This window comes from Rhinichthys klamathensis, unplaced genomic scaffold (assembly GCF_029890125.1).
Source record: "Rhinichthys klamathensis goyatoka isolate OS25496 unplaced genomic scaffold, OSU_Roscu_1.1 h1tg000076l_1, whole genome shotgun sequence".
NCBI lineage: Eukaryota > Metazoa > Chordata > Actinopteri > Cypriniformes > Leuciscidae > Rhinichthys > Rhinichthys klamathensis.
Window position 1 is genome coordinate 1,007,250 of NW_026606618.1, and position 13,940 is coordinate 1,021,189.

General features: G+C 39.8%; 2 long non-coding RNA genes across 2 annotated transcripts in view; both read left to right on the forward strand.

Moving 5' to 3' along the window:
* The window catches only part of LOC130085194 (uncharacterized), a 239,956-nt gene that overhangs the window by 138,337 nt on the left and 87,679 nt on the right, over positions 1-13,940 (forward strand). The window lies entirely within an intron of this gene.
* On the forward strand, positions 1,125-6,683 carry LOC130085195 (uncharacterized). Its single transcript, XR_008807119.1, has 2 exons — positions 1,125-1,205; positions 6,608-6,683. It is a non-coding gene; the product is annotated as an uncharacterized LOC130085195 (long non-coding RNA).

The following is a 13,940-nucleotide window of genomic DNA, read 5'->3' on the forward strand; positions in this document are numbered from 1 at the left end:
TTTTTTTTTCTAAGAGTGAAATGAAGGTTCAGGAAGATTCTTTGGGAAACCCAGGTTCTTGTTTCATACAGTAGTAAAAAAAAAAAAAAAAAAAAAAAACTTTTGGGACTTATACATGTGTACATCCGTGCCTTATTTAACGCACATGATTTACATCATCAGAATCATTAGAACAGGATCCAAGACCTGAACTGTGTGTGTCAGATAAGAGAGACATCCAAAACAAGGATGGATACGATTAAATGTGCATGAACAGAAAGAAAATAGCCTATATATAGCCTACTGTGTCTTGAACAAAGCAAATATCCTTATATTGTTGTTGTGACTAGACAAATCTGCAGGTGCCAAGGAAAAGCACGATGCCAACTGACACACTGCGTGCATCTAAATCATGCTGTGTGTGGGTGGGCGCTTTACATTACACACATTAATTGCATGTTTTTAACCTTCGTATTCTTCCTGGCTGCTGATGTTGTGTCGTCTATTTATGATGGTGAGCTAATAAATGAAGAAAACAAACAAACAAACAAACGAAGATGTAATTAAATAAAGAAGCAATGGATAATCAATAAGATATATTCTACTGGGGGAGGGAAGCTTAAGCCAGCCTATTGGTGGTTTGTTGGTATTAATTGGTCTCCCATCCAGATAGATAGATAGATAAATAGCTGTTTTCTTCAACAGGGATGGAAATATGTTTTAGTTTGATCTAGGTTTAGAGGTTTAGTTTTCTTTACAAATTTCCAGTCATTGAAAATATTTTCATTTACGTTTTGTTTTATTTTATGTTAACAATAGTAACATTGCTGGTCAGGCTGATTTTTAGAATGGGTTTGGGCACTTTTGGCTATAACCAAAAAAAGAATAATAATAAATAAAATAAATGATTTTTAAAAAGACAGGTAGGGAGATTATCTTAAATCAGCTAAAAAAATAAAACAAAACAAAAAAACAGGCAAAACCTCTTCGGTGTATTGACTAAAATCTCGAATGACTTTTATTATGAAAGTTGACTCACAGCTTTTTCAGCCATGCGGTGACGTCATTCAGATCCGCTAAATTGACAGGCCACCTGCAGGGATGCAGCAAGGCTTTAAAGGGACAGGCATCGGATGCATGAGATGCTTTTGTTACAGCACATGGCGAGAAGAAGACGGGCTGTCATCTCCGGAGAAGCGTCCTCCGAAGCGCATCAGCAAAGACACGTAAGATATCCTTCATATCTTTCTGTCACAGAAAAAAATAAGAGGTTTTCGAGAGATTTAGGACAGACGATGTCAACCAAAAACAAAGTGGTGAGAATAGAGTTAATTTAAGATTTTTAAAAAATATTTCTTCTTTAAACATACAACGCCCTAAAGCGATCCGAACGATGCATTCTGATGATTTCTTTTAAAATCCAGAAAAAAATGTCTTTCATATCAAACTATTAGTGAAATAATGATTCGAATTTTTAACAAAATGTGTCTAGAATATAAACTACAGAGATTGTGGTGTCGGAGCCGAATGCATTTGGTGTCAATTCCATTTTTTTAAAGACTAAAATAAAATGTGTTTTGTAGGGCAAAGTTGCAACAAGTGTTGATGATCCTGATCAACAGGTTACAAGAGCATCAGTATGTCTTCTTGAAGTCACTTAGATGTAGCCTAATTTGCGGTGGGATTTGCATGTCGAATATCTGTGTAAAACATGATGAACGTCTATTGTGAAAGCAGCCTATGAATGCAGCCCTTTATAAATGACTCAACAGTGTTTTTCAGTTGAAAAGGCGGATTTTTTTTCCCTCTATTGAAAAGCCTCAGGGTCAGAAACGGCGACATTATTCATTATTGTTAATTCTGTTCGATCTCCTATTCAATCAAAATAATCGCTCTCCCCCCTAGTCAATATGCTTTTGCAAAACTTCTATTGATTATAGGAGAAGAGCTCCTTCAAGATCCCTAATTCCCCAGCTGGTGTGTTGAGCGAATGACTACAATTAGATTTGAAGAGCTGTTTATTATAGTTATCCTTGGCAAATCCAATATCAGAGCAGTCCTCAACATCCTCATTTTTCTGCCGGTGCTAATCACATAGAGGTGGTCCTGCTGGCCTTCCCTCAACGTTTAGCTCCGATGTATTCCGATGGCAATTTAATGCAATGAAGTGACATGCTCTCCTGGCTGAACTCCAGCCCTCGGGGGGAATATGTGAATTCGCACATCTCCAGGTGGGCTTGTGTGTGGAGTCGCTCATATCTTGTTCAGTACGCAGTGGGGGGGAAAAGGCTTGCTTAAAGGGATAGTTCAGCAAAAACCTTTAAATTCGGCCATTTACAATTCCGAGCTGACTTTCTTTATTCCGTGGAGCACAAAAGGAGATGTTAGGGACACCATTCGTTTTCATTCCATCTTGGTCCATACAATGAAAGTGAATAGTGACTAAGCCTGCCATTCTTGCCTAACATCTCCTTTTGTGCTCCATGGAAAAAAAGAAAATAGGTTTGGAACGACATGAATGATCATTTAGGTGCTCCATCCCTTTAATATCTCCATTTTTTTTACAACACAACTCTAGGGGGTAATAATTTGTATATGCATTTTTAGGGGAAAATAATTGTTAAAAACCTCACCCAGCTTATGTTGTTGTCCTGGGTGTGGAACACAAGCAGAATGTAAAAAAGGTGTGTGTGTGTGCGGGGGGAAGCATCAAGGAGGTGGATGAACTCTTGTAAACATTGAAAACAATGTGCTCAAATGCCCACTTACAAAAAAATATTCAAGGAAAAGGGTGCATATAATTAGCTTCCGCCGGATATGCACTAGGCATCTGCGCTTCAATCAATTTCAGCACCACAGCGGTGGACAGCTCCCAGTGTCACTGCACAGAACGAGGGAGTCAATGGCAATCATTTCCAACAGCACGGGATCAGCCCCTGGGACAATTTAACAAATGAATGATTTATTTGGAAGCAGACACACTAATGTTAAAGCCTCCCTGAGCAAATCACAGTTTTGACCCCTAAGTACTCCTCCTGTTAGCTTTTGCTTTCTGAATGTATATTGTTGTTGGTGTATGTAAATCTAGGCACTATTTAGTGCACTACAGAATTTCAACACGTAACTTTGAAACCACTTTGATTTCAATTTTAAAGTTATGCAGTTATGAGTTAAATAGGCCACTTTTTACATCATAAGTAAATGACGAAATCATGAACTCGAGTTGAATTGACAATTTAAATGGGTGGAATCAAAGATGTTGTTGTGCATACAATAAAAAAAAAAATTGACAAAATAAATCTTTTTTTCTAGATGAACAAATGCTAGACTGAGGTGTAGGCTGGTTAATAGTCAGAATGAATTATTTCTTGCGTGGGGCTTAGTGACGAACCTCTGAAGCACTGAACAGATGTTCTGAACCACCTGTTAGATGCTGGTGCGTTCAAAGTGCATATTGCGAGATCCTTAAAAACGATTCCACTGTTGTCTCAGTGTTCACTTGATGATGCACCGATAAACCGCACTTGGAGATGTTCTGTGCAATATTGATAACCACTTTTCATTACAAATATAATAAATAAACTGTGTTATCTGTCAGGAAATTAAATTAAGCGTGCTGTATGTAATTATGGCTGGTCACCCTTGTGGTACTGTTGGATTTACAGATATACATTATGTGAGGGAGAGACCCAGGAGCTGTAAACCTGTCAGTTTTACCAATTAGATATGAGGCACAGGGGAGAAATCTTACATTGACCACCACCCTTCTAAGGTGACTGTTGAAAGTTGTCTGATTTTTTTCTTTTTCTTTTTTTGAGGACAAAAAATAAACATAATTTTGAGGTAAGAAACACTGGTATAATCTGCATCAGCAGGTTTCGCTTTCACGTAAGCTTTACATCTATGTTAAAAACTCGAAATATCATGGCTGAGCAGACAAGGAGGGTTGCAAACACTTTCTAGTGTACTTCATCTGGATCCACAGAATGAGAAACATGACATGGGAACACACTAAATGAGTTGCTAGCCTATATTTTATGTATTTTATATCAATTCTATTTGGGTTTTGCTTTCAAATGTAGGCTAAGGAATTATATTGACCAATTTGGCTACCTTAGTAATTCATACACGCCCATGTTTTCTATTAGCGTTACAGAGAAATGTTGTTACAACGGCACACTGGGATAAATAGTAGCTATATTTCTATAAGCTATTACTTACATTTGTAACACATATACATATTGGAGTATTCCAGCAAATTCTAGCAAAAACACCGAGTTACAGACGTTTAAATAAATTGCTACACTCCCCGGTTTCACGTACAAAGATATGTATGAACTAAAAATCTTTAGTACTCTAATAGCTATGCCACTAACCCGAACTGAATAAGTCTCTCAGCCTGTTAACTGACTAATAATCGCACAAATCGCTGAAATGGTTGATAAACAGCGAAATGATCGATAATTCCTCGCTGTTCTATCGAGCTACATACAGAATTGATCGATCACGTGCGGGTGCTGTGGATGCGCGCGAGCAGGAGGAGGTGACAGGTTGTCTGTGAGCGTCGTGATGACACATTTACATGGAAAAACACTTCCAGAAATGGCAGCCCAAATGGTTCGGTGCGTGTCGCGGTCTGTACTTCACAAGCAAGGGGGGGGGGGATCGTTTACAGCAGGTGTTCAAACAAGAGGATATGCGCAATTAATGCAATTAGATGCAGCTTGGTTACCAAAACACGGGAGTAGGTCTGAGTAAAATACAATGTGTTGACTTTTCACATGTAGATAAAATCACCAGAGCCACTAAACAAAACGTTAAACGTGGCTGTGTTGTGTCTTTATCGTTTTCAGCAGATGGTTTTAGTCAGTGGATCCATTTAAAGTGACAGGCAAACAAAACATTTCGTTTAAACGTCTGTAACTCGGGGGTTTTTTTGGGAGTGGGGGTTGCATTACACGTCTCAGGGTATCCTCATATCTGTAAGCTACAAATTCAAGTTGTTTAGAAATGTAGTTTATCCTTAAACGGTCTAAAATGATATCAAGTAGCCTACAAAGAGTGCTGTTGTTGCAGCCTAGCTGAATGGTTGCATTAAAAGAGAAGATTTTGTTCAAGAATCAATGTGATAATCAAATTTACTTTTAAATTTATACATTTAATTTCACTCCCATCACCATCCTAATTTCATTTGAAGCATTTTAATTCAAAATGGTGACTCTATGGCAAACATTTATTTACAAACAGCATATAAAATGGCATTCGAATACAAATCACGTTAACAACTTTTGATTTTTTACATAGCCTAACGTTTGAATGTTGCATATCAGATTAAACCGTGAAGCTAAATCATATAAATCCTTTTACTTGATACCAAATTCTAAACAAAGTGTTCGGTAAAACCTTTGTTTTTATCAGGAAGACGTGGTCATGTACGACAGTGATTTCAGCCCATTTCTAATCGGTTAGTCTGACAGTGTTACAACTCCCCTCATGTTACAGCACTCCCCAGTCCAATATCAAATAACAGCTGTGTAAATATATATAAATCTTAAGAGAGCCTCTGCTTACTTGGCTCCCTGGCAGTAACAGGTTTCTCCTAGTGTTTGAGTTCACCGTGCTGCACATTTGAACTGTTGCTCTGAATTGGATTTGAGCTTCAAGAGGATTTGGCTCCTCTTGTTGGTGTTGATATTTCAGAGCGATATTAGACTACAGGGTAGCCCTGTGTAATATTGTGGAATCTACTGAAGCATCATCAAGACCTCAAGGGCCTTTTAACGCAGCCGTTTTCACATTGGCCCCTAACCTTGAAGATGGCAATCCGTTTTTTCCACATGCGCGTTTTCCAGAGTAGGTTGGACATCAAAACGTGAGAGAATCTGTGTACAGGCGATGGCCATTTGTGGTGTGCGTTTGAAGTGTGAATCAGCCAATGCCAGTGACAGTCTAGCAGTGGGGGACGTGCGGGTGGATGTGGAGCTGTGGAGCAGCTGTCCGCTGAGGGACCGGAGGCGTTGGGAGGGGTCGTAAGAGGCCTTAAACTACACCCGCTGGCACAGAAAGAAAAAACAGTAGTGATTAACAGCGTTTATGTTCACTATTATACTTCGTCTAGTTGTGGAATAACGTCTTAAACATATTACATTAATAAATTAGCAGACACTCTTTGGTAACCTTTTTTTAATATTTATTTTCAAACCACTAACTAGTGATCCAGCAAAACCTTCAAAGAAGGTTTCCGGTTTCAAAACGAATACTTATTCATGGTCCAGTGTGTCATTCGCCTCCACGGAGAGCCAAGCACACGGATCCCAGGGGTATGTAGGCTAAGAAGCTCAGCTTTCCTCTCGGTGAGAGAGTGTCTGTTAGGCCATGCAATTGAATTACAAAGCAGGAAGTGAGCAGGACTAAGATTGTGCACAACAGGCTTTGGCCGCAGTGGAGGAGACGGTGCATGTACGCTGTGCAAATCAGAGCAGGTCTCGGGAGAGATATTGCCATCTTTTCCGCTCTAGTTTTAATTACAGATAAACATCGACCACAGAGACTTGAAATGAATGTATAATGGCAGTCGATATGTGCTTTTATCCGTTATGTAACCATGAGAATTCTTATTTCTTTTCAGGGCTTCACAAAACAACTGTGGAAAGGAGGGTTGAAGAATTGGTGCTGTGTGAGTATGTGTTTGCTAATGTTTTTTTTTTTTATATATCGGCCCATACCAATAATCAAATAATCCAATATTATATATAATATAATGTTAAATTGCACATTTCCCCTATTTTTACATTTATATTACCTTTGCTGTCGTAGTGCTGCTGTTTTAAACTAATAATTCACTGTTAAAACAGTTTATTGTAATATTTAACAAATCTTGAAATGACTATCCAAATTTCATACTGTACCTTTTAATGCTGTGATGCCTAAAATCACTTGTAGCATTTAAAATTAATGACTTTATTTTTTTATTTGTAGTTTTTAGTATATATATATATATATATATATATATATATGATAAATTTATCAGTTGTTTTCATCGTGTGAAAAATTATTGGTTATTGACCATAACATATAGTAATTAAAAACAACTATCAGCTTATCGGTATCGGCTCGAATATTTATCCGTACCCTTTTCATCTATACTCCAATTTTATCCGTACCCTTTTCATCTATACTCCAATTTTATCCGTACCCTTTTCATCTATACTCCAATTTTATCCGTACCCTTTTCATCTATACTCCAATTTTACCCGTACCCTTTTCGTCTATACTCCAATTTTATCCGTACCCTTTTTATCTATACTCCAATTTTATCCGTACCCTTTTCATCTATACTCCAATTTTATCCGTACCCTTTTCATCTATACTCCAATTTTACCCGTACCCTTTTCGTCTATACTCCAACAAATCCTGACCTGTGCTGCCTACCTAAGCCCTACCTATCGCAACAATGCATTGAACCCTTTTCGTCCTGGTTGCCCTGGTTACGGCCACTTATCAAGAAGAGGTCTTAAAGATCAAACAGGTGTGGTATCCAGCTGCCGCGATCCTCCCGTTGCTATGGACCTTTGTTCGGCGCCAAGTACAGGTGCACGCGGAGTGTACACAAAAACATGATGGAGGGACAAAAAGCATTTCGCCTCACCGCTGCGGTGCCATAAACTGCCCAGCGACCTATCTGTGCTTCAGAAAGAGGAATGGGGGTGGGGGGCGGAAAGGAAAGGAAGGGGGTTGGAGAGGAAAGTCAGACTGAAATTCGACATCAGAGGTGGGCACAGTGAGGGGTCCTGACTGACGGGGAAAGCTGGAGTTGACACAGACATGTCTACTGATCGCGAACACCGTTCAGGCGTCCACCCCAGGAAACTCCCCGCTAGCACTTCCCCCAACACAGTCATGTGACGCATATTGTCATGTTTCCGTTTTTAACAACCGTCACTCCGTTTGCAGCAGCTGTCCTTCACCATCCCCTCCGTCTCTTTAGATTTTTAGCACTAGAATCTTCTATTTCGCCATCCAAGCGTTTTGATAGCGGCAGGTGGTACGACACGTCCAGGAAACGGTGCTGTATTTTCGCTTAACTCTCTGTGAATGCAGCCTGAAATGTGTTAAATTAAATTTTGACCTATTGATTAGCAAGATACGTGCCTGTTCCAAAACACTCGGACGTATTGAATTGACGACGGTGACTATAAGAGACAACCGGATTCGATTTGAGCGCAATGGCCATGAGGTCATCTGACTTCATTGCGACGTTCTGCAGTTTAGAAAATGGCAGAATTGATTTTTGATGCTATAAAAACAGGCTTGGATGGTTTGCCATGGATGCACAATCGAGGTAATCTGATTGCAGCCTGGGAAATCTTAAGTGAATCAGAGGTTACATTCTGTATGCAGGTGTTTCTTTAAAAAGACCGGGCCGTTTCCACACAGGAAGTTTTTGGTGAAATTCGCCTTGGATGATATTCCCATCTAAAAAGGGAGAATTATCACAGACAAACATAAAACAGCAGATATATGCACTCTCATACCTCCACCGAATATTTTTCAACATCCCTCTGACAGGCAGATTGGGGGGTGTGGAGCACATTCACCACCTCCACATCTCTCCAATTTCAGCACTGTAAAAAAAAAAAAAAAAAACGGTAAAAGGTCGTTTTGACTGGGCTCCTGGGAGAGAGCATGTTCAGGTAATTAAGTGTAGTTTCACTCAGCCCCCTTGTCAAGGCAATTACCGTAAATCATATGCTCTTACCCGCGTTAATTACCGAGAAATCGGTCTGTACACCACTGACTGACAACCACAGTCTGGCCTGCACATATTACAACAATAACAATTATCCGATGTACCGTTACATCTGTAACAACTGTGGTCAAAACAGATATTGCTTGTAAAATGTAACCAAAGCTATTTAAATTGGGGAAAGTTCTGCGTATTAATTTAACCAATTAATCATTTATGATAGTTTCAAATTCAGATAAAAAAAATAACAACTTAAAAACAACTTATTTTACTGAGATTTGTGTCAAAACTGAAATGGTAAATATATATTATATCATATAGTATATTGCATTTATTATGATATATTAAGCTATATTACAGGCAAAATGGGGGCAAATGAATTGAAAGGGCATGGAAACCTTTGATTTATATAAATATTATAAACACTGGAGTACAAAAAGTCCTCAGTGAAAATAGTGTAATTATTCCGAAAAAGTTCAAACAAAAAAAAATTATTAGATAGATAGATGGATAGCATCTTGAGACAAAACAATGGCACTGATATATTTTAAGATATGTCAGTGCAAGTTGCTTTCAGTTAGAACAGCTCAAACATGCATTCTAGTCTAGGAATATCTTAAGCGTTGTCTGTGATACCGGGGGTCAGAGATTTATGTGGATAATATATGTTTTAATGAACAAAAATTATTACATTTGAAAAATTCAACTACTGGACTCCACTGTAAATAAACCACTTCTTTGCTCCACAAATCTTTAACATTAACGTAAGAAATTTTATTTAGCGGCGACTTCTATTCCAGACTGTATATTTCTCCTCAGCGTTTCAATTGTAGATTTGTATCTACAGGAATGGTGCTGAGGAACCACAAGCACAGTTTGCCTCTCCGCTCAGCTTCTCTCTCTCTCTCTCTCTCTCTCATCTCTCTCTCTCTCTCTCTCTCTCAACCGCACACAGCACTCGCAGTAAGAGATGGATTCAAGCATCTCTGCAGTGCTTCTTCCTCAAAGATAGAGCGAGACGGAGAGAGAGCGAGTAGGAAGTGGGAAGTCACCTCCGTCACTGTAAGTCACCCACCTAATCAGCTCAGCTCAGTGCCTGGGGAGAGAGAGAGAGAGAGAGAGAGAGAGAGAGAGAGAGAGAGAGAGAGAGAGAGAGAGAGAGAGAGAGAGAGAGAGAGAGAAGAGAGAGAGAGAGAGAGAGAGAGAGAGAGAGATGAGAGAGAGAGAGAGAGAGAGAGAGAGAGAGAGAGAGAGAGAGAGAGAGAGAGAGAGAGAGATAACAATTTTAAGGGGTGACTGAACAGCCATGTAAGGTGTTCCTGCTATGTTCCCTCAAAGGACGGGTTCACTAGATGTGAAGGGAATCAAATTAGGAGAGGTGGCCATCCGGGTTGGGGGCCGACATGACCGTGTTACTGTGGTGTTATTGCATTAACTCTATAATTAAATCTATCTATCTATCTATCTATCTATCTATCTATCTAAAACCTTTAGTATTTGGTTTAAAAAAATTGTTTTTGTTTTCTTAAAATCGAAAACCAATTCACACCTGAACTCTCTGAGAAGTTATTTATCGCTTCAGATGGAAAAAGGTGCTTTCGTAGTTACTGGTTTAATAATTGCTTTTTCTTTTCTTTTTTTGCAATTAGTCAATTATCACGCTCCACATCTGCTGTGGAACATTTTCATTTAAACATCTGAATGTGAGTTGAACACATCTCTGACAAGATTTCTAAGCTAACTGACATCATCATCTGCCGTCTAAGCTCCGTAATCGGCTGCCCTAATGCATTTTTTAATTGTTTTCTTTCCCCAATACATGTTCCACACATGAGTTGAGAAGGAAAAAATTTACTACCTATTAAATGAACATCTCGTCATCTGCCTGACCAGCTATTTCAGGTCTCTCCATTAGCGAGACGCGATGAATCCGTCTGACGTCCGAACTGTCACATCCCCGAGCCTATAAAGATCCCTATAACATGCTCAACAATCCAAAAAATGGAGACAATTGATTTCCGCCTGCCAAGAATGATCGTAATAAAGTTTTACAAGCATGACGAATCCCCGAGGTTATGATCTATGAACATTCTCAAAGGAAAAAGATTTCTCTCTCTCCATCGAATCATCTTTAGACAAATGGTGGCGACAGTATAATTGGACATTAGTCTTAATTCGCATGTTACAGGAGCTGAGTTGAATGCTCGCTCCTCTTGGCTGGACACCGAGCTCTTTCTCTCCACGCGGCGCGTTTGCTTTTTCTAATTGTGCCCAGTGAAAGGCGGCCATCCTAAACTGAAGAGCATAATTTAACTGGCCTTAATAAAGGATTACTATTCAACGTAGAGCCCATTATTTTCCAGCCAGACTCCCGACAGCAGATCAATAGGAACGGTACTCTCACCCTTTTTCTTTTTTTTTTCTTTCTCTCACTTGCTCCCACTTCTCTGGAATCTTAAGTAAATGTATAAGTGCGTGCGGAAACGGGTTCGGCTACTTAAAGAAAATGAGAGGGGACCGAAAGAAAAAAGGACGGCCCTGACTTTATTCATACAAAGTGAGGAGCCTATTATGGCTAATATGTTTTTTTAATGGGAAAAACCATAGTTGATCCGAGCTAATTTCCCTTGTGCGGCTTGGGCTCTGAAAGTAATCCATCACCTCAGTATGAGGCGGTGGCGGCAAGTAGCCACGTCTCTAATGAAGCTCTCCTTCAGAGGGCTAAAGAATCGCGCTGTCAGTCTCCGCTCAATGGCGTCTCCGACACAATGGCCTCCCGATTGTTGCTTTCTCTTTGTATGTGCTAACTCAACCAGGGCCTTATACAAAATGAATGGGCCGATGTAACCCTAGCTTTGACGGTCCCCTGCCATCCCAAAACACCTGTCAGTCATGCTTTTGTTGTTCGCACAGGTGAGTTTGATGGAGCACGCTGTACACACTTCTGAGCTAAGACTGAATCTTGCGGCTCGGGTTACGTCGCGGCGGGCCGCTCCATGACCAAGGCGTTTTTTTTTGGGGGGGGGGGGGGGGGGGATTTTGTTGTTGTTTTTGTTGTAGAGCCCTCCGCCCTCTTTGGACTGAAAGCAAATAGAGTGTTTCCTTCAGAGGGAAGAGGGCACAGTCCCGTCGCTACTGTCTTCTGAGGAAGGTAGAACTAAATGCACTCAGCTGTCCTTCTTCAAATGTCACTATCAAAGGTCTAGGATGTGTGTGTGTGGAGAGGTTTTAGCGAAATGATGTGCAAGCTATAAGAAAAGGCCAGATCGCTGCACCTTTCCTGCCTCGCCTTTGCTGTCGCTCTCTCTTCCGTGCATTGATCTGTCATTTAAAACTGATCACTTCATTATCTCCTGGACGGCGGGCGTTATGTGGGAGTCGTGAGCATGCTTAACTGAGTGCTTTCTGGTTTATGGCCAGCTTTTTATACTGCTTCGGTGGCTAATGGTAATTCAGGGAACATAGTATTTCTAAGCATCAAACTATGGTCCCATCAATCCTAAGTGTCTTAACTATGTAGCCAAGTTTCGAGCAAAATGTTGTTGTTTTTACAGTATAACAGGATTTTGACCAATGAGATTTGGTGGGCGGGGCTGTGCAATGCTGGTGGTCAGATTTAAATGGCTGCTCTAAATAAAATAAAATTGTTATACGCAGCCAATTAACGTTCAACAAACGGCAAATGCAAATAAATTGGCTTTAGCGATTCTTTTTGTTTATCTAATATAAGACTAAAATATAAGTGACTCTTGTGTCTTCGAACAGCTTTGATTTGTGGAAAATTTCTTGTATGAAGCCAAGCATTAACAAACAAATGCAAGAGAAAATCAAATGAATAGTTGCAATATCATAAAGACAAAAATATAATAATTTAAAAATATATTATATCATATATTTAGAAAATATAATACAATGCAAAATACTTTTTTTTGTTCATTTTTTTTCTCAATTCATTTAACATGGGCAGGTGTGGCAAATATAGTCAACACTGTACTTAAATTCTTGGTATTGCATTTGTAATACTTACATTTCTTCTCTTTTTGTTTTAAAGGTTTCCACTCGTTAACCATTCGATGTGTGATTCACACCTAAAGCTTTTTCTGGGACTTTTCGAGCAGACCTGTTACTCGAAATAGGGGATTGTTGGCTGAATCATCCTTCGTTTTGATCCTCATCGGACCGAACACGAGGACACAAGGTTGCCACAGTAGCCTTCAGATACGGGCGACATTTTGCAGGGTGTGTGAAGTCTTCTCAATGGAAAGGGCAGGTATGCTTCAAGTAATACCACATTATGAGCTCCCGTCAGTCTCGGAGTTCTCCGGATTCCCACTGGCTCTCTGGAGAGCTTTAGCTCGTGTTGCTTCTGAAGCTGAAAGCACACACACAGAAGAGCTCTTAATAAATATTCATCTTCATAGACGGGAAGTCAATTCCATATCCTATAAAATGTGTTGGGCATACTGCTGGTTTTATCCCAGTGCTGATATTGCAGAACATCCATCCAGTATATTGAAAAAGATTACAGAAAGCCCTGTCCGCAAAGATATTGAAGTGACTCAACGCCTTCCACTGAAGTATTTCTACAAATACAGACTTCCGTTTCAGCAGATGTTGGCCTGGGCCGCTGTGGAAGACTAGTGATTTTGTTGTTGTTCCTTCTGCTTTCTGACAACAAGTCACAGTCTACCTCAGCGACCAGGTCCATTGTCTAATAGTGTGAAAACGCAGAAGCCTTCTGACCATGCCCTCTGCCAAATGAGAGGCTCATCTATGACCAGATGCGTTCGTTTTCTCCTTCATTAGACAGGTAAGTCTTGTCTGATTGTTGCTTGTAGCTAATGCTCATAATTAACCATGTTTTGGACCCATGAACATGCTGCTAACAATGCAGCCTATTAACTGGCTTTGGTTTTGTTTTTTTACACACATACTTTTGAATATTCAAACAGCGCTGTTAGCCATGTCTTTTGTTTTGTATGTGTAAATGCGAAAATATTCATCTGAGAGTTGGATTTTATTCCTGGTGTTGCAAACGTAGCCCTGTAGGACGCGATTGCGCGGACCAACTTAAGGTGAATGTTTTTGTGTAGGAGGGTGGTGTGTTTCAAGGCCTCGAGCTCCGAGTTGATCTTTTATTCATGCAAACCTTGTACACTTCTGATGAAGCAATTATCTCCGAAGCAAATCGCTTTTGTTCCGTCTGTTAAACGAT